The following is a 25,552-nucleotide window of genomic DNA, read 5'->3' on the forward strand; positions in this document are numbered from 1 at the left end:
TCTAAAAACATAGGAAAATACATTTAAATTAAATAATTTCACTCAATTAGGGAACCAACTCCCTTAGTAAATGAAACCCCTAGGTCTAGTCAAAATGTATTTTGATTTGGAGGTAAGATGCTTCTGCATCAGAAGGCCTAGCAAACAAACCAAGAGAGAAATGACATTCATTTGTTCCCTACTTGCATCAAATAAAGGGGTACAAAAGCTAAAGAGAACTAGGGTAGACTCTATATGTGAAACATTCCGAGTTTTCCATAGTGCTTCTACATAATTATGAAAATTTATCTCAATCTAATTGTTTATCTAGAAAAATAACCTCAACTAAAAAAAATTAATCTATGGTTTAATTTGCTTTTTTCCCAAGCTTGAACCATGCTTATGTTGAATTTTCAGCCCCCAACTCTCCCTACTAGGGTTTTCACCCCCATTTTGGCCACATTTACTATCATAATCTCCTCTTCGAACACTAGTTTTAGTTTCACATGACTTGATTTTCTCTTTACACATCAACTCTTTCTCCTCTTTTGGCTGATCGACTTTTCTCCTGAATAATTGGGGCTATCTACCTTTTCTTTAAGTCCTTCTTTCCTAGATGCTCCATCTATTCTCCTTACTAAAAATTGTCCTTTGACTCTTTCTGCTCCCAGAATCTCATTTATGAAGCTACTAGTAGTTGGGTGTACGACTTATGTAGGAAGAGACGAACTAAAAAAAAATGTTGAGATGATTTTATAATGGAGGGAAACCCTTGTGCCAAAAAACCTCCAAATTGCAAAACAAAACATAAGATAAGAGAACCCTCTGAGAAACCAACATAAAAAATACCTCCCTAACCCACTAGCGAGGGAGCATACTCGTTCTAATCAAAATTATGGAAGAGAGGAGGGGGTGCCATAGAGAAAACCCCCACAATACCTAGGGATGAATGGTTCCAAGCCTCAACTCCTTTTGTCATATCTTGGATAAACCCCAGGTTAGCTCTAGCCACTAGAGACCCTCTTGCTTGCAATCCTCCTTCCTGACCCCGAACCTCACCCACCTCTAGATATATAAAGCAAACTTGTGGAGTCATAGCTAAACCAAAAATGTCCACATATCTAGTCCTTTTTGAATTGGGCATCAGATCTTATTAAGTTACCAATATTTGACCCTCCCCATCATTCTCCAAATTATAGTCAATGTGCTTCCCATTCTCAATGCTTTTCATTTATGTCATAGCTTCCATGGACCCAAACCTCCCATCCCAAGTCTCACGCACAAAAAAACTAGCTCCTGTCATAAGTGATGTGTAGTTACTTGCTATCCCCTAAAAATATTATAATTCCATACAGAGACTTGGAATTTTTTCTTTGCTTGTGGATCCAATAAATTCATATTCTATTTTCTAATGAATAAAAACCTAGCTATCCCAAAAACCAAGAAACCCATAATCATTCCTTGTGGACTGCACTAATATTTCTTACCCATTCAATCCCTGGTACACGACTCAATAAACTGATTATCCACTAGCTTTGACCATAAAAAAATTATTATCCTAGCTTTGATCTACCTAATTCCTTGCTCGGTGTTTAACAAAACCTCTGAAATGCTAAACCTTTTGTTGAACTGATATTACTCACTGATCCAAAAATTGGTTATCTCCTGGCTCTAATGTAAAAAAAAAAAATTAATACTTTGCCTCAAAAAAACCCTTGACCCTAAATAACTGATTATCCCCTAGCTTTAACCTTTGATGTGTTTATTTTATCTTATATTTTAAAGTTTAACCCAATTTAAACTATCCCATCAGCCTCCAATCTATTTTGGGAGATAGCCTTTGAAATCCACTGATATCAAGGGTTTGTCTAGTATGTCATCAAGGAAAATCCCTTAGGATGGTTGATATGTACATAATAATTTTCATTTCATTAGTCTTTCCTTCTAGTTCTTTATTGATTTGAATTATGAGCCTTAGAATGAATATAATTATTTTTCTTTATTGTAAATTTTGTTTAATAAATTTACAAATTTTTGAAATTTTATTTTTGTATTCCCTTCTTTTTGTCAATAATTTTCTTGACATAACTTGTACACTTGCTAACCAATTTGGTAGTTTCCCTAAAGTTTTAAATGAAGGTTTTTGTGAAGGGAAAGAAAACTTGGTAATACTTGCAATCTTAAATTTTACTCCTTAGTCATTACTTAAACAAGAATTTGTGAATAAATATTTGATGCTACCTTAGGAAGCTAAAACTACGATGCAATAGGGGCTTCCATAAATAATTAAGTTCCAAAAAACCTTGAAAAATTAGTTAAGTGGTGACTTATCTAGCCTAAATATGTCACACATTCCCATTAAATGAGCACATCATGTGAAAGGTTTTCAATTAGACAACCAATGTAATTAATAAACAATATTTTGGGAATATCTTTATTATTCATGCATGGCCATTCCTTTCCTAAAAATAGACTTCATCCCTACCTAGTTGTAAATACCACTATTTTTTCCATCCACTATTGCTATAACATATATTTTACTCTGTTAAAGTATTAGGAAAAAAATAGTCATTTATGGGGAATGTTAATATGTTTGGTAGAGTTATGGATGCTCATTAGTAGTAGAGAAGATCATGTGATGCTAAGGTAACTCCATCAGGCTATGGAAACTTGTATACGTTAAACACTGTAGGAAAGTGAAACAACCTCTCAACTTAAATATTGAACCCCATTTAAAACAAAACCTTATGATTATGACTACACCCTAAAATACTAGGTGAAACTTTGAAGCAAATCAACTCCATGTTTTTTGTCTTTCGGAAAAGTAACTAAATCACTAAATTGATATGATTTGGATCCTCTATGTTCAAGTTAAAAAGGAAGGACCTACAAAATTCTTGTTTTATATATCCAAGGTATAATTATTTCTAAGATTTATGGCTTCATGTTAAAATATATGATTAAAAGTAAGCAATAATCCATAATTCATGGTTTTTCTTAGTGTGTCACCATTTATTGATTCTACAACAACAGCTCCCCACCAACAAGAGTTTCCCCAAATAAACCTCCCTCCCACCCTTGTTTTTTCATTTGTTTTGATATGCTTTCCAATTTTGGATTTATGTAGATCTTAGGCCCCCCTTGTTTTATAGCTTTGTCCGTTCCTTTTAGATGGTTAATTCACATGTGAGTCATAAGAACCTTGATGTTCCACTCTCTTGATTATGAGTTAGTTTAGTTTCCATTTGATTTGATCAAATGCTTTTTCAAGGCATTTTTATCTTGATTATTCTTTTGAATTTTTGCACTAACTCCCAAATGAAGTCCCTTCTTTCTATAATGGCTTGTCTTTCCTCCCAATTTTCATATCAATGTCGATTTCCATATTGGGCTTAATTATTTTATTGGGCCCCTTTTTCATCTTTATTTTCCTCTTGGTTTGATTTTCTTGTTGGTTTCCCGTGAGATTATTTTGGCCTAAGTTCTTCTTCTTTTGTTTGAAACTTCCGTTATTCCCCTTACAAATTCAAGTTTATCTTGGAACTCAATTTCTAATATTTCAACTCTTTTTTTGGCCTTCATTTCACTGCCTCTAATTTTAAAATTAGTCCCCTTCTTCACCTTTATTTGTCAAGTTCTTCCTTGATCTCCAAATTGACCCCAAAGTTTAAATTGGGGTCTCATTTTTTCATCTACAAATTTGAGTTTTACTTTTTAGTTTGAGCTCAAGTATTAATTTAGATGTTTCCCACTTTTTTTTTTGAGTTTGAGTGATCTAGATCTATGAAGGAACGAAATGAATTACATATATGAAAAAAAACACAAATATATAATGAAAACACAACTTCAATTCATTAATAGAAAAGTACTGAATACTGTTACATGCAGAACGGAAATAAACTAGCTCAGGTGATGGTAGCTTATCTCTGAGAAGAAACATGGCGGCTACATGCCTTCTGAATTGTGTTACAATGAGGATCAGAGACCTTTTAATCATTAAGAAACAATGGGAAACCCTAAACATCCAAAAATATAACCGCAGGAGATGAAGCGCCAAAAGCTTGTGGGCCCCATTGGGTAGTTGGAACGTCAACTTCCAAAGGTTGTAACGTTGGCATACAATATCCGTTTGGATATCATAATACCTTGTTTCAAAGATCTCCAAGAGGAGGCTGGAAAAATGTTGTTGAATTGGTCTTTCACTTTTTTGGTCTCTCTCTATTCCCAACAAACATCATTTAGACCCTCAAAACAGATCTTGAAGTTTAGGTCCCAAAAAATTGCCAAAAGTAGTAAGTTGTGTTGCAATTAAGGAAACTAAAAGAAACAATGGTGGGGGTCCAAGTGGAATAAGCGAGTGGCCACACATATCCACTTGAATCATCGTGTTATGTTTCAAGTTCAAATTCAAAGTTTCTTCCAACTATCCTCTTGAACATGCCTCTCTAAATTTTTAAATCTAGCCTCACATGCTACATGCCTTCTGAACTGTGTTACAATGAGGTTTGAATGCCTTTTTATCATTAAGAAACAATGGGAAAATCTAAACATCCAAAAACCTAACCCTAGGAGATGAGGTGTCAAAATCTTGTGGGCCCCATTGGGGTTAGTTGGAATGTCAACTTCCCGGGGTTGTAACTTTGGCATGTGATCTTCGTCTGGCTATCATAATACCTTGTTTCGAAGATCTCTAAGAGGAGGCCAAATAAATATTAATAAATTGGTCTTGCACTTTTCCAGTGTCCCTTTTTTCCCCAAAACAATGTCATTTAGGTCCTAAAAACAACTCTGGAAATTTAGGACCTGAAAAACTGCCAAAAATAGTAAGTTGTGCTAAAGTTAAAGAAACTTAAAGAAAAAACAGTGGGGCTCCAAGTGGAATAGGTGGGTGGCCACCAATATCCACCTAGATCACTTATCCCCCTTAGGAAGCAATGGTCCCCTTTATGTTGAGTGTCTCAATGAGATGGGGAAACTTCTGCTAAACTTGGTGCTTGGTGAGCCACTTACCTTGGTGCAGGGGTTGGCCATCTTTGACAACATGATACATTTGGATCTTCTATTGGTGAGGCGTCTTGATATTTGTGTCCATGATCTGATCAGTTGTGCCTTGTTCCATGCAGCTTGGGTTGAGCCCTATTGGTGTTAGTTTTTCTGCAATGTTTGATGTGTCCAACAATGGTGGAAAGTATGGTCGAAGGTGATCCACATTGAACATTGGGTGCAGGCCAAGGAATGGGGGTATGGTGAGGTCAAAATCATTTTCACCCACAACCTTAGTGATGGTGTAAGTCCCATAGTGGAGTGGTCGGATCTTCTTATGGACTACGGAAAGGCGTTATTTCTTCAAATGCAACCAAATTTTGACTCCCACCTAAAACTTATGTGGCACCCGATGTTGATCACACCACTACTTGTACTTGGCATTGGAATTCTCCAAGATGTTGTGAACCTATTGGTGGATGTGTTGGATGTGTTCAATAAAACTGGTTGCTTTATCAACCTTGCACTGTACATGTGTGGATTATGTTTGTGTAGTCGCATGAGGTGTGACAACATCAATCAGAATAAATGGTTGAAATCCCGGACCCACTTGAAAGGGATTGCAATGAGTCGAGCTATTGAGAGATCTGTTATAGTTGGGTTTCACATAGGGAAGGCTCCCATCCCATGTTCCTAGATGCTTGGAGTTGTACATGCGAACTATGTGCACTATCATCTTGTTGACGACCTCTGCCTGACCATCAGTCTGGGGATAGAATGCAGTCGAATTGGTGAGCTTCGTGTCCAATAGTGTCTAAAGGTTCAACCAGAATGTGCTCAGGAACCTGCTATCCCGATCTGACATAATGGTCTACAGGATTCCAAAATGTACCCATACTCGTTCAAAGAAGAGTTTGACAATGTCCTCATTTGTGATACTATTCTTATAGGCCGCCAATATAACCATATTAGAAAATCTATCCATGACCAAAAATACACAGTCATTACCATGCTTGGTAGAAGGGAGGCCAGACAGATAGTCCATGAAGATGGATTCCTAGGGTTGGCTGGGAGTAGGCAGAGGAGTGTATAGGCCTTGCTTCTTGATGGTTGGCTTGGTGAATCCACATGCAGTGCAAGATCTAATATATTTTCCAACATCTTGTCATATTTTTGGCCAATAAAAATACGTTTTTAGTATGGCCATAGTTTTCTCCACACCAAATTGTCATGCGATCCAAATCTAGTGTGCCTCCCAAATTAGCTTGGCACGCTCACTTAAAGGAACACAAAGGTGGTCTAGTTTGCATAATAATGAATCCTGGAGGTTAAAATTTGGAACTTTCTTGCCATCCACTAGAATCTGGTATGTGGTAGCATACTCTATATCATTTTTATACAATTGTGGTCATCCATAGGTCTCATGGCCATAAGAGTCGAGAACAATAGTTAGTACTGCAACTCGAGGCCGACTGAGTGATCCAGGTGGATGTTGGTGGCCACCCACCTATCCCATTTGGACCCCCACAATGTCTCTTTCAGTTTTTCTGTTCCTTTAATTATAGCATAGTTTACTATTTTTAGCAGTTTTTCGGGTCCTAAACTTCCGGAGTCGTTTTGAGGCCCTAAACGACGTTTTTTGGGAAATCCACCGCCAGCGATTTTTTTGCCTAAAAGTCATCTTTTTCGTTGTAGTCCTCGGAGAGATCTTTCCAACGGGCTATCATGTGCGTCAAACGGAGATAGTACGACCAATTCGCGACCCCGGGAAGTTGATGTACCAACTTACCCAAAAACGGGGCCCACAATTTGGCGTTTCATCTTCTAGGGTTAGGTTTTGGAATGTGAAGGGTTTTCCATTGTTTCTCAACAATAAATAGGCCCTCAAGCCTCATTGTAACACAGTTTTTGGGAGAACAGTTCAGAGGCATGTAGCCGACACATCTCTTCTCAGAGATAAGCTACCATCGCCCTAGCTGGGTTATTTCCATTTCTATTTGTAAGCATATTTCAGTATTTTACAGTAATGAAATGAAGTATTATTTCCACTGCATATTTGTCGTTATGGTTATCTCTGTATTTTATTGCATTCCTGTTTAAATCCGGATCAGTGGTATCAGAGCGGTCTGCTTTTTCTCTGTTTTTTCTTTGCATGTCCCCAACGAGGTCGGGATATAAGGAGTTAGGTCTGGAACTGGTCGAACCTTTGCAAGACCAGCCTCGCAAATCTCGACGACCTCCCATGGAGGATGGGAAGAAAAACGAGGGGGCAGGAGATCCTATCAAAATCTTGCTCGAAGAAGCCCTCGAGCGACAAAGGAACACGATGATGGACAACTTTGCCCAAATCCTTCAGCGGCTACCTAGAGGCGATGCATCGGCTTCCAACAGCTTCTCTGGAAATGCCACACCGTTTAAGGTACAAGTTAATTTTGAAATCCCCATCTTCGATGTCAAATAGACGCATATGCCATAGATAAATGGTTAAATCTTCTCGATGGGTATTTTTCTGTTCATGAATTTTCAAGTCGAGAAAAGATTGTTTTCGATCTTCTTAAAGCAGCCCCCCACGTCAAGGACTGGTGGGAAACCTACTGCGAACAGAAGGATGGAAGTACAGGCTCACTGTTTTCAGCCGCACCCACTTGGAATGACTTCCGGGATGCCATCAAGGAGCAGTACTACCCTATCAAAAGCTATGAGGACAAATACATCAAATGGACCACACTGTGGCAGGGATGAGACCAAGATGTGCCGGAGTTCACAAACATTTTTCATACCCTTCGCACACAATTGGGTATCAAAGATTCTGAGCTGCATCTGGTACTCAAATACCGCGACTGCCTACACAGATACATCCAGGTAGAGATGGAGTTCTTGAACATCTCCTCACTCGGCACAACATACTGATACGTTGTCAAAATCGAGCAAAAGTTCAAACAGAAGAAGCGAGACTTTGGATCTGCAAATCCAAAGCCCAAAGGACAAAGCCAAGGCGGGGTGACCCAAGACAACCCGTCGAAGCCGCAAGAAAAGAACAACACCACGAAGCCGAAGAAGGACACAGGAAAGTGGTGTGAGTTCCACAAGAGTCCCACTCATAACACAAGTGAGTGTCGGACTAAGCAGTCACTGGTGGCCGAGTTGAAGGATTCCGAATCAGATGCATGTTCCGACTCTGAGTCAGAACCTGACAAGGGGAATGACAAAGGGAAGCAAATCATTGATGCGGATCCCAGCGCCATTGTTGCTACTACCAAGATCCAGAAAAAGGAGCCCGAAGATCCAGAGGAGGGGGAACGTCTTTTCCACTCATAGATGTGGGTGAAGGGTTCGCCGCTGCAATTCATTGTCGACAGTGGCAGCCAAAAGAACCTCATTTCAGCAGAGGTCGTGAAGCGGTTGGGCATACCAACTACACCACACCCACAGTTGTACAGTATCGGTTGGCTTCACGAAGAACGAGATCTCAAATTTTGCCAGCAGTGTCGCCTTCCCTACAGCATCAAGCCCTTCACAGACGAGGTATTGTGTGATGTTACACCTCTGGATGTTTGTGATGTACTATTAGGCCAGCCATAGTTGTGGAGGCGACATGCTGTGTATGAGTCAAGGCCTCGCGCTGTCATCATTTCTTTGGATAATTCATTATACAGGATACCGGAGGTAGCCCCACCTACCGCCACCTCTTTGATCACTGCTAAGAAAGGCAGCAAGCTCATCTCACAGACTAGGAAATTTATTTTCTGTCTGGTTCGCTCCCAAAGTAAGGGGAAGATCGTTACTACATCCATGACCCCCGCGAAAGGTTCCTCCACACAGCAGCAGCAACAGAGGGATACAGTCGTGACAGAACACAGGAACAACTTCTCCTTACCCAGAGGGGTACCACACAAGTTTCAGGTGGGCGAAAAAGTTTGGTTACATTTGCAGAGGGAGCGCCTTACCAGAACCCATCAGAAACTCAGACCACTTCGACATGGTCCTTACACCAGTAACAAGGCTACGGGAAACAATGCTTTGAAGCACAACATTCCTCCATTCCTTCGCTTGCACCGAGTGTTTAATGTGGACTGTCGCCGACCATGCTCCCCACCATTTCTGGACACATCAGAGATTGCAGTACAGCTCACTAGAGACCCGGCTCTGCAGAAGCTTCCTCATCTCAAGGAGGAACTCAACGCAATGGGGACCATTGCTTCCTAAGGGGGGAGGAATGATCTAGGTGGATGTTGGTGGCCACCCACCTATCCCATTTGGACCCCCACAATGTCTCTTTCAGTTTTTCTGTTCCTTTAATTATAGCACAGTTTACTATTTTTAGCAGTTTTTCGGGTCCTAAACTTCCGGAGCCGTTTTGAGGCCCTAAACGATGTCTTTTGGGAAATCCACCGCCAACGCTTTTTCTACCTAAAAATCGTCTTTTTCGTCGTAGTCCTCGGAGAGATCTTTCCAACGGGCTATCATGCACGTCAAACGGAGATAGTACGACCAATTCGCGACCCCGGGAAGTTGATGTACCAACTTACCCAAAAACGGGGCCCACAATTTGGCGTTTCATCTTCTAGGGTTAGGTTTTGGAATGTGAAGGGTTTTCCATTGTTTCTCAACAATAAATAGGCCCTCGAGCCTCATTGTAACACAGTTTTTGGGAGAACAGTTCAGAGGCATGTAGCCGACACATCTCTTCTCAGAGATAAGCTACCATCGCCCTAGCTGGGTTATTTCCATTTCTATTTGTAAGCATATTTCAGTATTTTACAGTAATGAAATGAAGTATTATTTCCGCTGCATATTTGTCATTATGGTTATCTCTGTATTTTATTGCGTTCCTGTTTAAATCCGGATCACTGAGGAAATCGGAAACATGATTGGTGCTTCCCTTTTTGTATTTAATGTTCAATTGGAATTGTTGTAGGTATGTAGACCACTTCTGATGGTGGTCGTTCTGCAACTTCCCTTGTGTCTGTATAAACTAAAGAGGTCAGTGATCTATGTGGATGACTGTCTCCTTCCCTAGAATGTAATTCTTCCATTATCGACAAGCATGCATGATAAAATACATCACTTTATCACAATTGGGGTACTTTTGAATTGCAGCAGAAAGTTTCTTACTATGATAGGCCACCAGATGCTCATGTTAGGTGAGGACTGCACCAATAGCATAGTCAAAGGCATCTATCTCAATTTCAAAGGGTTGTTGCAAGTCTAGAAATGTGAGTACAAGTGTAGAGCAAAGGTAGTGCTTCAACTCAACAGATTCCTTTTGTTCGAACTCAGACCAGGATAACTTTATTTTCGCTCCACCCTTGGTAATCAGACTTAAATGCCAAGTGATATGGGAGAATCCTAACACAAGCCTCTAATAAAAATTGGCAAGGCCAAAAAATATGTGAAGCTCTATTAGAGTGGTTGGGGCTTGCCAATCCTGAATGACTTGGTTCTTAGCCAAATCCACATACATGCCTTACTCATCTATGATGTAACCCAGACAATGGACCAGGATCATGACAAAGATGTAGTTCTCCAAGATGGTACACAGTTTGTGTTGACACAGGGTTTGAAGGACCTGTCGAATGTGTTGGAAGTGCTCTTCCCAACTCTTTCTGAAGATGAGGATGTCATCTTGATAAGAAACCAAGAATGAGTTAGTGAAGGGCTGCATGATGTCCTCCATCAACCTCATAAAAGTAGCAGGGGAATTTGTTAGCTTGAAATGCATGACCAACCATTCAAGAAGCCCTTCCTTAGATTTGAAGGTGGTATTCCATACATTTGTGGGCTCTATTGGAACTTGGTGATATTCATACTTTAGATCGATATTGTTGAAGTAATTGGCCCCCTTGAGCTAGTCCAGAAGTTCATCAATCTATGGGATTGGATACCTGTTCTTGAAAGTGATTTTATTTAGTTCCCAGTAATCAATTCAGAGCCTCCAAGTCCCATACTTCTTCTATACAAGTACAATCAGAATCCCACAAAGTGAGGAACTTGGTTCAATCTGGGACCTTAAGTTTCCCACCAGTCCTTGACATAGGGAGCAGCCTTAAGCAGTATAAAAGTAATCTTCTCCATATTAGAGAGACTATGGACCGAAAAGTAACTTTCTAACAGATTCAACCATTTGTCTAAAACATCTACATCTATTTGACCTTTGAATATAGGGACATCAAAGTTTATTTGTACCTCGAAGGGGGTGGCTCCTCCAAAGTGACTGTTGGATGAAGATGCATCACTGGAGGGCATTTGCCAAATGATCTGGGCAAAGTTGTCCATCATTACTTTCCTTTGTCTCTCAAGGGCTTCTTCGAGAAATATTTTGAAAAGATCTCCTATTCCCTCATTTTTCTTTTCCTCTCCCATGGGAGGTCATTGGGGTCGACGAGGCCAGTCTTGCAAAGGGACATGCACAGAAAAACAAAGAAAGAGCAGACCACTCTAATACCACTAACCGATATTTATGAAGGAACGAAATGAAATAAAGATATGAACATAAACACAAAGATACAACAAAAACAAAACTTCAATTCATTAATAGAAAAGTATTAAATTTTTTTACATGCAGAATGGAAATAAAATAGCTTAGGCAATGGTACGCTATCTCTGAGAAGAGATGTGGTGGCTACATGCCTTATAAACTATGTTACAATGAGGTTCATATGCCTTTTTATCATTAAGAAAATGGGGAAACCCTAAACATCCAAAAACCTAATCCTAGGAGATGAAGCGCCAAAAGCTTGTGGGCCTTGTTGGGGTTAGTTGGAACATCAACTTCTTGGGGTCATAACTTTGGCATACTATCTTTGTTTGGCTATCATGATACTTCATTTTAAAGATCTCTAAGAAGAGGCTGATTTTTTTTTTTGTTATAACCATCTTGTACTTTTTTGGTTTCTCTGTTTTCCCAAAAAGCGTCATTTAGGCCCTCAAAACGGATACAAAAGTTTAGGGACCCGAAAAACTTCCAAAAATAGTAAGTTGTGCTGCAATTAAGAAAATTGTAAGAAACAATGGTGGGGTTCCAAGTGAAATAGGTGAGTGGCCACCAATATCCACTTGGATCATCGAGTTATGTTTCAAGTTCAAATTCAAAGTTTCTTCCAACTTTTCTTTTACACATGCATTTCTAACTTTTAGATCAAGCCTCACATCCTACATGCCTTCTAAACTATGTTATAATGAGGCTAAAAGGCATTTTTATCATTAAGAAACAATGGGAAACCCTAAACATCCAAAATCCTAACACTAGGAGATGAAGAGGCGAAAGCGTGTGGGCCTCGTTGGGATTAATTGGAGAGTCAAGTTCCCGAGGTCATAACTTTGTCATACGATCTCCGCTTCACTATCATAATACCTCGTAATGAAGATAGCCAAGAGGAGGCTAAAAAAAGAGTAGGAAAGTAGTCTTGAACTTATCTAGTCACTCTATTTTCTCAAAAAAACATAATCTAGGCCCTAAAAATAGCTTCGAAAGTTTAGGACCCGAAAACTGTAAAAAATTGTAAGTTATGTTACAATTAAGGAATATTAAAGACACAAGGGTGGGGGTCCAAATGGAATATGTAGGTGGCCACCAATATCCACCCGGATCACTCCTCCTCCCTTAGGACGCATGGTCCCCATTGCGTTGAGTGCCTCCATGAGATGGGGAACATCTGTTAAACATTGTTCCTGCTGAGCCACTTTTCTTGGTGCAGGAGTTGGCCAGCTTTGACAACCCAATACAATTGTATCTTCTGTTGGTGAGTGGTCTTGATCTGTGTGTCCATATTTTGATCAGTTGTGGTTTGTTCCATGTAGTTTGGGTTGAACTCTTTTAGTGTTAGTTATTCTTCAATGTTTGATGTGTCCAGCAATGGTGAAAGTATGGCTGAAGGCAATCCACATTGAACAATGGGTGTTGGCCAAGGAATGGGGGAATGTCTTGCTCAAATCATTGTTGCCTGCAACCTTGGTGATGGTGTAAGGCCCGTAGCAGAGTGGTCGTATCTTCTAATAGGCTCCAGTAAGGCATTATTTCTACAAATGCAACCAAACTTTGTCACCCACTCGAAACTTATGTGGAACCCAATGTTGATCATGTCGTTGCTTATTCTTAGTGTTGGAATTCTCCAATATGTCATGAACCCGCTAGGGGATGTGCTAGATGTGTTCAATAAACCAGGGTGCTTTATCAACCTCAGACTGTACATGTGTGGATTATATTTGTGTAGTCGCATGAGACATGGCAACATCAATTGGACATAATGGTTGAAACTAGAGACCCACTTGAAAGGGACATCGACTAGTTGAGCTATCAAGAGCTTTGTTATAGTTGTGATGCACATAGAGAAGGCTCTCATCCTAGTTTCGTGGATGCTTGGAGTTATACATGTGGATTATGTGCACTATCATCCTATTGACGACCTCTATCTGGCCATAAGCCTGGTGATGAAATGCAATCAACTTGGTGCGCTTCGTGTCCAATAGTTTCCAGAGGATCGACCAGAATGTGCTCAGGAACTTACTATATCGATCTGATATAGTGGTCTGTGGGATACCAAAATGTTCCCATACTCATTCAAATAGAGTTTGGAAATGTCCTCTGATATGATACTCTTCTTGTATGCCACCGAAATAGCCATCGTAGAAAATCTATCCATGACCACAAATACACAGTCATTACCATGCATAGTAGAAGGGAGGCCAAATAGATAACCCATGGAGATGGGTTCTCAGGGCTGGTTGGGAGTAGGCAGAGGAGTGTATAGGCCTTGCTTCTTCATGGTTGGCTTGGCGATGACATAGGTAGTGCAGGATCTCATATATTTTCCAACATCTTGTCGGAGTTTTTCCCAATAAAACTACCTTTTGTAGTACGTCCAAAATTTTATCCACACCAAAGTGTCTTACGAACCAACTGTAATGTGCCTCCCAAATCATCTTGGAACTCTCATTTGAAGGAAGACACTGGTGGCCTAGGTAGCATAATAATACATCCTAGAGGTGGAAACTTGGAACCGTCTTGCCATCCGCTAGCATCTGGCATGTGGTGGCGAACTCTGGATCATTTTTGTACAGTTTTGGCCATACAAAGGTCTCGTGGCCACAAGATTTGAGAAAAATAGTTAGTAATGCAACTGGGGACCAATGAAGGCAATCTACAACATGATTGGTGCTGCCCTTTTTGTATTTAATGTTCAAGTGGAATTGTTGCAGGTATGTAAACCACATCTGATGGTGATCGTTATGCAACTTCCCTTGTATTTGTATAAACTAAAGAGGTTGATTATCTGTGTGGATAACCATCTCCTTCCCCACGATGTAATGCTTCCATTTCCAACAAGCTTGCACAATAGAATAAATATCTTTATCATAGGTGGAGTATTTTCCGAATTCTATCGAAAAGTGTCTCACTATAATAGGCCACCGGATGCCAGTGTTAGGTGAGGATTGCACCAATAACATAGTTATAGTTATCTGTATTAATTTCAAAGGGTTATTGCAGGTCTAGAAATGTGAGTATTGGTACAGAGCAGAGGTGGTCCTTCAGCTCAACGAACACCTTTTGTTGGGACTCGAACCAAGAAAACTTTGCTTTCGCTCCACTCTTGGTAATCTCACTCAAAGGGAGGGTGATATGGGAGAATCCAAACACGAACCTTCGATAAAAATTGGCAAGGCCCAAAAAGCTATGAAGCTATGTTAGAGTGGTCGAGGTTGGTCAATCCCAAATGGCTTGGATCTTAGCCAGTTCCACATGCACGCCTTGCTCATCTATGATGTAACCTAGATATTAGACCCGCCTCATACCAAAGGTGTGTTCCTCCAAGTTGGCACACAATTTGTGCTACCAAATAGCTTGAAGGAATTGTCGAATGTGTTTCAAATGCTCTTCCAAACTCTTGTTAAAGATAAGGATGTCATCCAGATAAACAACTACGAACGATTTGGTGAAGGGCCGCAAGATGTAATCCATCAGCGTCATAAAAGTAGCAGGGGTATTTTTCAAACCAAAAGGCATGACCAACCATTCAACAAGGGCTTCCTTGGATTTTAAGGTGGTATTCCATACATCTATGGACTTTATTAGAACATAGTGATAGCCAGACTTCAAATCGATCTTGTTGAAATACTTGACCCCCTTCAGCTAGTCCAGAAGGTCATCAATCCATGGGATTCGATACCTAATCCTGACATTGATTTTTTTAGTGTCTGATAATTAATGTTGAGCCTCCAGATTCCATCCTTCTTCTGTACAAGTACAATCGGGCTCCCACAAGGTGAGGAACTTGCTCGGATGTTCCCTTTTTGTAGCAACTCCTAGATCTGTCGCTTGATCTCTTCATTTTCCATAATGGATTAGCAGTATATCATCCCATTGGGTAGAGGTTCTCTATGAGTCAAATCTATCGAATGCTCGACCTGACAGTGTAAGGGTACCCCTGCGAGTGAGGAGAAGATATCCCTGTATTCTTTCACGACCTTATCCACCTGCTTTTGTTGCATGTTGGAACCTTTCACGGGGGCCATGGATGTGGCCACGATCTTCCCCTTACTCTAAGAATGAATAAAAATGAAAGAAAAATTCCTGCTATGGGAGATGATCTTACTACATTTCCTAGTAGAGATCAAAGAGATGGAGGTAAGTGGGGCTACCTTTGGTATTTTGTATTACTTACTTCACAAAGTAATAATAATAGTGCATGGCCTTGACTCTTACACAACATGATGCTTACAAAAGTAACCTAATAATACATCACAAACTTCAAGAGAAGAAAAATCACACAATACCTCATCTGTGAAGGGCTTGATGTTGTAGGGAAGGCGACATTGTTCGCTGACGCAGTGATCTTATCCTTGGTGAACCCACATGATGGTGTATGACTATGGGTGTGGTGTGGTCAGTAGGCCCAAGCACTTCATGACCTCTGTTCAAATGAGGTTCTTTTGGTTCCTGCTATCGACAATGAACTACAGCAAAAACCCCTTCACCCACATCTACGAGTGGAAGAGACGCTCCTCTTCCTCTAGATATTTGGGCTCAATCTTCTTGATCTTAGTGGTGGAAATGGTGATGTTGTGCTCCACATCAATAATATAATTCCCTTTTTCATTCCCCTTGTCGGTTTCTGACTCAGAGTCGGAACATGCATTTGACTATGAAGCTTTCAACTCATCCACCAATGGCTTCTTGCCTCAACAGTCACTTGTGTTGTGACTGGGGCTCTTATGGAACTCACACCACTTTCCTGTGTCCTTATTTGTATTCTTAGTGTTTTTCTTTGCTTCTAGATTTGGTTGCCTGTTCTGGGTCACCCTGCCTTGGCTTGGTCCTTTTTTGTGCGGTTTAGGGGTACTCTTGCCCTACTTCTGATTCACAGATCCAAAGTCGCATTCCTTTTGTTTAAATTTTTGTTCGATCTTGGCAGCATATCAATATGTTGCACCTAGTGAGGAGATGTCTAGGAACTCCATTCATTGTTGAATTTATTTGTGCATACAACCACAATACTTGAGCACCATATGTCACTCATAGCCTTTGATACCCAACTTTGTGCATAAAGTAGGAAAAATATTTGTGATCTCATGCACATCTTGGTCCCTTTATTGTCGTAGTGTGGTCCTCTATATGTAATTGTCCTCATATCTTCCCATGGGGTAATGTTGTTCCTTGATATCATCTCAAAAAGAGTTCCAAGAGGGGGTGATTATAAATAGAGAGGGTTCCTCGACCCTTTTCTGACCGTAAGTTTCCCACCAATCCTTGACATGGGGAGAAGCCTTAAGTAGTGAAAAATTAATATTCTCCCTATAAAAGAAACTATGGACCAAAAAGTAAACTTCCAACAAATTAAACCATTTATCTACAACATCTACATCTATTTGACGTTCGAATAGAGGGATATCAAAGTTTACTTGTACCTTGAAGGGGTCAACTCCTCTGAAGTGAATGCTAGATGAAGATGTGTGGTCGGTGGGCATCCGCTGAAGGATCTAGGAAAATTGTCCATCATTTTGTTCCTTTGTCGCTCGAGGACTTCTTCGAGCAATATTTTGAAAGGATCTCCTACTCCTTTTTCTTTATTTTCTTCTGCCAGGGGAGGTTTTCAGGGTCATTTAGGCCGGTCTTGCAAAGGTTCAACCATCTCAAGCCCTAACTCTTTATACCTCGACCTCGGTGGGGACATGCACAGAAAAACAGAGAAAGAGCATACCACTCTTATACCGTTGATCCATATTTATGAAGGAATGAAATGAAATACAGATATGAGAAGAAACACAGAGATACAATGAAAACAAAACTTCATTTTATTAATATCAAAGTACTGAAATATGTTGCATGCAGAATGGAAATAAACTAGCTCGGGTGATGGTAGCTTATCTCTGAGAAGAGATGTGGTAGCTCCATGCCTTCTGAAATGTGGTATAGTGAGGCTCAGAGGAAATGGGAAACCCTAAACATACAAAAACCTAACCGTAGGAGATGAAGTGTAAAAGCTTGCAGGCCCTGTTGGAGTTAGTTGGAACGTCAACTTCCCGGGGTCATAACTTCGGCATACGATCTTCATTTGGCTATCATAATACCTTGTCTAGAATATCTCCAATTAGAGGCCATAAAGAGACAATTAATATCCTCTTTCACTTTTCTGGTTTCTTTATTTTCCCCAAAAAACATCATTTAGACCCTCAAAATGGATCTAAAAGTTTAGGGCCCGAAAAGATACCAAAAATAGTAAGTTGTGCTGCAATTAAGGAAACTAAAAGAAACAATGGTGGGAGTCCAAGTGGAATAGGTGGATGGTCACTAATATCCACCTGGATCATCGAGTAATGTTTCAAGTTCAAATCCAAAGTTTCTTCCATCTTTCCTCTTGAGCATGTCTCTCTAACTCTTAGATCAAGCCTCACTTCAAAATTTGTCTCTTTCCTTTATTTTGTTTTCCTAACCTACCCATACTCTACTTATTTTTCCTAATGTTTGAATCAGGGCCTCCTCCCTTGGACATATGTGTAAGAAGGTCCTTATTTGTTAACACGCCTAGTTACAGAATTGGAGTGCCTTTCCACCAGTCTTCCTGTTGATTTCTTTGGAACTTTTGATCCTTTTTTCAACTTTTTAAGTCTTTCTCCCAATCATGAAATATTTTGCAAAATATTTCTAAGTTCAATTGTCTGTTAGTCAAAACCTTCAAATTGAGCCTCCTCTTTGTGAAATCTTTCTTGGATTTCATGATTAGTTTTGACCAAATTTTCTCCCTGCTCTTCAAATGATAATTACAATGAGTTTGAATTTGTTAGTTGGATCGAATATGAAACTAACCCTCTTGTTTTCAAATTATTTACATAATTGAATTTTTACATTTTATATTGAATTTTCATTGAGGTGCTGTATAATACATATGTATTAGTGCACATTCAAAATTCATCTTGAGAGGATGTGAATGTAGAGTAATTCATTTGAAATACCAATAACTTTATCCATTCCATTTACCACGGTCTAACAAAAGAAAAGTATAAATCCATCAAGCAAGGAGGTGAATGATTACAATACAAATGGATTAAGTTAACTACAAAGTGGAAGAGTGGAGATATTAATGGATCAAAATTATGTTCTAGAAAAGATTAAATCCTTTAGGATTTGAAATATTGTAATTTGAAGATATCAGTTTTTATTTTAAATTTCCTTTTTAAATTTCATCTAGAGGAATTGACAACTAGGTTAGTTTCATGCATGACATGGGGTTGATTCTGAATGCTACCACTACAACCTCTATATGCCTACATATTCCCCTTCTACAAACACAAGTTAATTAGGGGAATTTGACCCTTGGATCTCATATTTTACATAATATCTCATAACACAACCATTACCAATTGAGTCCTCCCCCCAAGGCTAAGATATGAAATTTTGTCAATCTCACGAAAATAAAATAATATGATAGGGGAGAATTATTTAGCATGAATTTAGTCTAGGTGGTACATTGCAACACTAGGTACTTACGATCAACTTGAATGGTGGTTGTTTTTCTTCTTTAGTGTAGTTCATTTTCTTGAAATTTGAAGGGAAGAGATGGATTAGAGGGAATATTATGCTTTCCTAATTATTACCACAATTCGTCACATTAGGATATGTAGACTACACTCATTTTATTGATCAATTAGAATTCCCTATAAGGAATGAAATTGGACTTGTGTGAAAATATGACAATATTTTCACAGTGTAGTTTTTACCCAATATATAATTACAAAGTTAACATGATGCTATACATTTATACATATAACACTATTGTGATGCAATATGATGCAAGAATGACAAAAACATTATTACCATAACACAACATTTTTTAGCAGTATAAAGTATATGGAACTATGATGCTAATTGAGAAAAATATGATGCAAGGAAAAAATGTTATTTTTTATGTTTTTCTAGAATCATGTCTTTGACAAAATAGTCATCTCACAAAATCTTGACATGTGCCATGAGAAAATATTTAATGTGGAAAAAAATGTTGTGGAAACACAAAATAATGATGCTACATACTCATATTTTATTATTGCTATGATTAGGATTAGTAGTTAATGATCGAGTCATTTTCCAATATGTGTATCCATCATGGAAAACCTAAGGTTCATCAGTACACCATGCTCCTGACATCACATGAATCAACCCCTAAGCATGGTGTAAACACTTTCAGAGTAACCTTGAAAACTAACAATTGCACCAAGGCCAAAGCAGAGAATCAATGGCTTTTGATTATTTTTTCTAACTAGTGTGCACATTTGAAATACAACACTAGCGCATAGATCAAATCACAACATCCATGCAACAAGATCATAATAGAGCACTAATGTCTTTTTAGGTTGATGGCACTTTGGTGCACATAGGTGATGGAGAAGTGGTGTGTCAATATACCAAGTGAACCGTTATGTCTATGTTAAATTGGTACACTAAAAAAATATTTTTGAGAAAAAAAATTGCTTTTGTCTCCAGCATAATCCTCCACAAAGAAGGAACTTTAAAATCACATCCACAAAAATATAACTAAAATCATCTTTCTTGGTAATGTTAAGAAGCAACATCTCTTATATCATTAGAAAAACCCAATTTTGTTTTTGATTTGATAAACACCTCGCATGAAGAGATTTTATGCTAAAATGGAATATTTATTAAATCAATTCTACATGTGGAATGAGAGGAAGTAAGAGAATACTGCACCTTAATTTTGAGAAGGTGAAAAGTGCCAAAAATAATATGTATACATAGGTGTAATTAGCATTGAAAATCTCAAATAAAAAAATGATATCATAACCCTTTGTTAAGCCCTATATAAGCCCCATGTTAACCCTAAAAACTCGTATTAATCCCTATATATTTTTTATTACATTTTTGTTGTTACATTGTTATGTAGGTTAGAAACTCTTATGGTCCCATTTTATCATAATAGTACCCTTTGTATCCTATACATATATTAAGGAGATCTAGTCTTATGATTATCAAATATTGTCTTATACACTGTATTCATTGTAAAATGAGGTTTCCCCCTTGATGAGGACTATAATTATTGGTTTCTTATCATTTTTAAGGCCCAAGGTTCGTAACATTTGGTATTAGAGCTCCTAATCCTAGGGTTTTGATGCTTTAAATGGGCCATGATGGCATTTTCATGATAATATTTTTTTTGGAAGGTTTTAGATGTGAAACTTGGAGAATATTGAGAACAAGTATTGGGTAATATATGGTTCAAATTTTAGATATTTTTCACTATATTATTGGATATATGCTCCAAGGAAGTTAGAGTTCCTAAATTCTCCTAAAATTAGTCTCAAATAGGTCAATTTGGTGTTTTCTCTATAAAAACTTTTCTATGTGGTTTTGGGCCATAAAAAATGGATCAGATCAAGGAAAAATCTCGATGAACATTTAGTTCAAATTTCAGATCTTGGTTTTCTCTAAGGAATTTCAGGTTCTCAAATTCTCCTGAAATAAGTTTTAAATAGGTGAGTTTGGAATTTTCACAATAACTTTTTTTTGGGATGTTTCGGTTAGTGAAACTTGGGCAATACTAAGGAGAAATTTCATGGAATATCTAGTTCTATTTGCATAATTTGGCTCATTTTCCTTTTGAAGTTATAACTTGTGGAAGTTAGGGTTTGTGAATAATACTGAAATAAAATTTAAACAAGTCAGCTCAATATTTTTTCTATATCTTCTTTTCTATGACATTTCAAACTATAAAATATTTAATCCTTTTAGGAGACATACAAAAGTACTTCAAATACAAATTTTAGAATTATATTTGAAGAATTTGACACATGGCATGCTATACAAGTTTTCTCATGGGAAGAGGCTAAAAATAAACCAGCTTTGGGAAAGTTACCGTAACTTTCACTTGGAACATCAAATTCTAGTCACATCTCTAGAATAACAAAAAGAACATATCATAGTATTATAACCAAAGTTTCAAATCCATAAGCACTAAAATATTAGAGATATCTCAAGAAAAAATTTATCCATTTAGATATTCTCCCAGTTAAGGTATGTAACTTACAAGTGACCTAACCATTGATTAGAAGATCCCATTTTTTTTTACTAAAACTTGTGATAAAGAGGAGTGCTATTATTATTTTCCAAAATGCCTCCAAATAAATATACTACACCACTTAAAATTGTTGATGGATAATCCATGACTCATGAAGAAAGTGAAGAATTAGAATTTAGGCTACCTCAATTAGAGAAGAAAGTGAATGAAATGGATGGTAGCATGTTGAAAAAGGTGGATCTATCAAGTTCTCAAGAAAAACTTAAAAGAGAAATGGAAAATCAGAGGGATAAAAATAAGGAAGGAATATAAAAGAAGATGAATGAAAATAAGGAAGAAATAAAAAAAGGACATGGAAAATATTCACTTAGAGAGGCTTTCCAAAAGGAATATTAATGTCCAAGGAAATAATAAAAACATGTATGAGATCCTCCTATAAAGGATGTGGAGATCCAAGGATATCATAAACATAAAGAGAAGCTTGGTGTTGAGAATTAATATCGTAGGGGGAGTATCGTAGCACAATTGGAGAGAACAAATATTGAATCACAAAACCATAATCATGATAGTTTAATATGAGATCCACGTATGAGGGATTCAAGTCAGCACCAAGGAACTACTACATTCCAAAGATCGATATGAGGAAGCCTATTGGTAATGATCATATAACATGGATATTTTAAATGGAGTAATACTTTGATCTACATCAAGTGGTATCCTTACGAAAGGAAAATATTGCATCCATGTTTTTAAAGCAAGACCAACATGTATGGTACCAATGGATTTGTGAAAGAGAAAAGGATTATGGTATACCGTGGTCCAATTTTACAGACAAAAATGATAGCACATTATGGGGATATTAAGAGCAATACATTCTTCAATCAATTGGTAAATATTCAATAAAAAGGTTCAGTTATAGAGCACATTCAATAATTCCAAAACTTGAGTCTTAGAGTAAAGAATATTTCAAAGGATAATTTGTTAGGCTTATTTATGGGAACTATAAAAGAAAGAAACCAACATGCAGTGTGTCTCTTTGAATCTAAATCTCTATAGCATGATTTTCATATAGAAACAAAAGTTGAATGTAAAAATATGGCCACTAGAAAATTAGTCACCAATAACTATAGAGAAAATCATGCTCCCCCTAATAAACCAACAAGGTTGACTTGTTAGAAAATGGATGAAAGAAGAACAAAGGGACCATGTTTCAATTGTGAAAGCAAGTATAGTAAGGGGCATACATGAAGAGAGAAGAAATTATTCTACATAAATTATGAATATCAAGAAGATCAAGAAGTACAAAATTCATAAGATCTCGAGTTAGAAGAGACTACTCAAACAATATCTTGTCATGCATTGGCTAGCATCAGTATTCCACAACCCCTCAAGATAGAAGGATATATCAAAAGGAAAAATGTAACAATATTTATTGATTCAAGTAGTATCGATAACCTCATCAATTACAAACTGGAAAAACTTATTAATTACTTTGTATATCCAACACAATAATTTCAAGTAAGAATTGCAGATGGAGGTACCATAAATTGTTCAGGGAAGTTCCATAATATTAAGTTGAATATGGGGGAGTATTTTTTGGTTAGTCCTATTATTGCAATATAAATGGGTGGTGTTAATGTTGTATTATCGGTCCACTAGTTACCATCATTGAGAATAGTGGTCCTTAATTTCCAAGATCTTTTCAAACAATTTTTCGTAGAAGGAAAGGAAATTGTACTTAGACGTATCCAAGGGAAATCTAGTAAAGTGATAAGCTCTAATAGCATGATGAAATTTGTAAAAAGGGGATACGGATGTGTTATTGCACAATTGTGTTCATTAGATGTTCAAACATCTATATCCTTTTCTCTAGTGGATCTCAAAAAAGTTATCAACAATCATTCCAAGGTATTTGGAGAGATTCATAAGCGTATCTCACCTACCTGAGATCATGGCCATGATATTCATTTGCAACCTAGAAGTGTACAACCTAACATTCTTTACATGTATCCACATGCACAAAAGAGAGAGTCTAAGTTTAGGTTCAAGAAATTTTAGAGACAGGAATCATTCAACCTATCTGAATCACTTTCTCTTCACTAGTATGATGGTTATAAAAAAGGATGGTTCATCGCGTATGTGTCAAAATTATATATATCTCGAGAAAATGACAATAAAAAATAAGTTTCATATTCCTATCATTGATTAATTATTAGATTAATTTCATGGAGCCAATTTCTTTACTAAGTTTGATCTTTGTTCTAGATATCATCAAATCAAAATGAGGCAATAAGACATTCCCCAAACAACCTTTCAAACACATGAAGGTCATTATGATTTTTTTTATGCCATTTGGATTTATAAATAAGCCTTTAACATTTAAAACATTGATGGCCTCTATTTTGAAACCCTTCCTTAGAAAAAAATTATTCATATTTTTTAGATGACATACTAATCTACAACAAGTATACAACATGTTGACAAGTTGTTAACACTATTGGAAAAACAACAACTATATGCAAAGCCTTCCGAGTGTTCCTTTGGGGTTCAAGAAATGAAATATTTGGGTCATGTTGCATCACATGAGGGTGTTAAGGTGCTATGAGCGAATGGCCAATCCCCAATACCTTGAAGAAACTCAAAGGATTCGTAGGATTGAAATATGATTACTACAAGTTGGTCAAGAATTATGATCAAACAAATACACTCCTAATAAAAGTATTGAAGAAGGTAGAATTTTTCTTAGACTAAAGAAGCGACCAAATATTTTGAATAAATTAAAGATGCTATGAGTACAACTACCATCTTGGTAATGCCTGACTTCACAAAATCTTCATTGTAGAGTGTGATGCCTTAGGCAATGGCATCAGTGCAGTCTTGATGAGAATGAGGACCTATTGCATTTGCAAGTATTGAACTTAAAGGAAACAACTTATAGCCATATATGAAAAATAACTATTGGCCATAGTAGATGCAATTAAGAAATGTTGGCCATACCTAATAGGAAGACAATTCAAAGTTAAAATCTATCATGATAGTCTCAAGTACTTCTTGAAGCAAAGATTATCTTTAGAATATAAACAAAAATGGGTCACAAAGATGTTGTATAATGACTTTGAAATTATCTACAAAAATGGAAAACAAAATATTGTGAAAGATCCACTCTCAAGGAAAGAGGAAGACAAAAATTGTTTATTATGCTCTATTTCCATTCCAAAATATGATTGGGTGGAAGAAGCAAGGATATAATGGGAGAAATATGAGAAGGTATGCAAGATCATTCAACAAATACATAATAAACCCTACGTAGTAGAAAACATTATGTGAAAAAATGATTTGTTATAATATCAAGATTTCTTATGTAATAATTTTCAACTTAAACAAAATATTCTTTTGGAATTACACACTTCTCTTACAAGAGGGCATTCAAGGTTCTTGAAGAAATACCATAGGATCAAGAAATATTCTTTTTGGGAAGGTCTCAAAGTATATTTGCAAAATTTTATGGCAGAATGTGTGGTATTCCAACAAACTAAGGGAGAGACAATCAAGACCCCAGGGCTCCTTTGTTTTAAATTTCCAAATACCAACCCTGATTTATTTTCTCACAACAATTAATTTTATTCCCATCAATTTTTATTTAGTCAAATAAATTATGAATTACCCAAAAATAAAAGCACTGGTATTTTAAACCTATAGAAATATGTCTATGTGGCATAAATTAAATCAGAGAGATCAATTACACATTGCAAAAATAATTCACCCACAATAATTCTCCATCATCTGTTAATCTAGTTTTTTAACCCAAAAAGATACAACGAAATATACAATAACTGGAACATGTAACTCAACCCTCACAGTATTAATTTAGCCCAAGAAATTGGACCACCTAGAAATTATCCTTAGAAGTAATTCAAATTGGAGGAAAGCAGCCCCACTAATCACTAGAAATTGGCCTCTACGCCCAACAACTCTGCCTTGGAAATTCAGCTTCCCCATCAATTGTGCCTCACTTCAACGACTCAAACCTACAATATCCACAACTCAACCTCATATATTTGCCCTCA

The sequence above is a fragment of the Pinus tabuliformis genome, chromosome 2_2 (assembly GCF_031772625.1).
Source record: "Pinus tabuliformis cultivar Carrire ecotype Pingquan chromosome 2_2, CPIR1, whole genome shotgun sequence".
NCBI lineage: Eukaryota > Viridiplantae > Streptophyta > Pinopsida > Pinales > Pinaceae > Pinus > Pinus tabuliformis.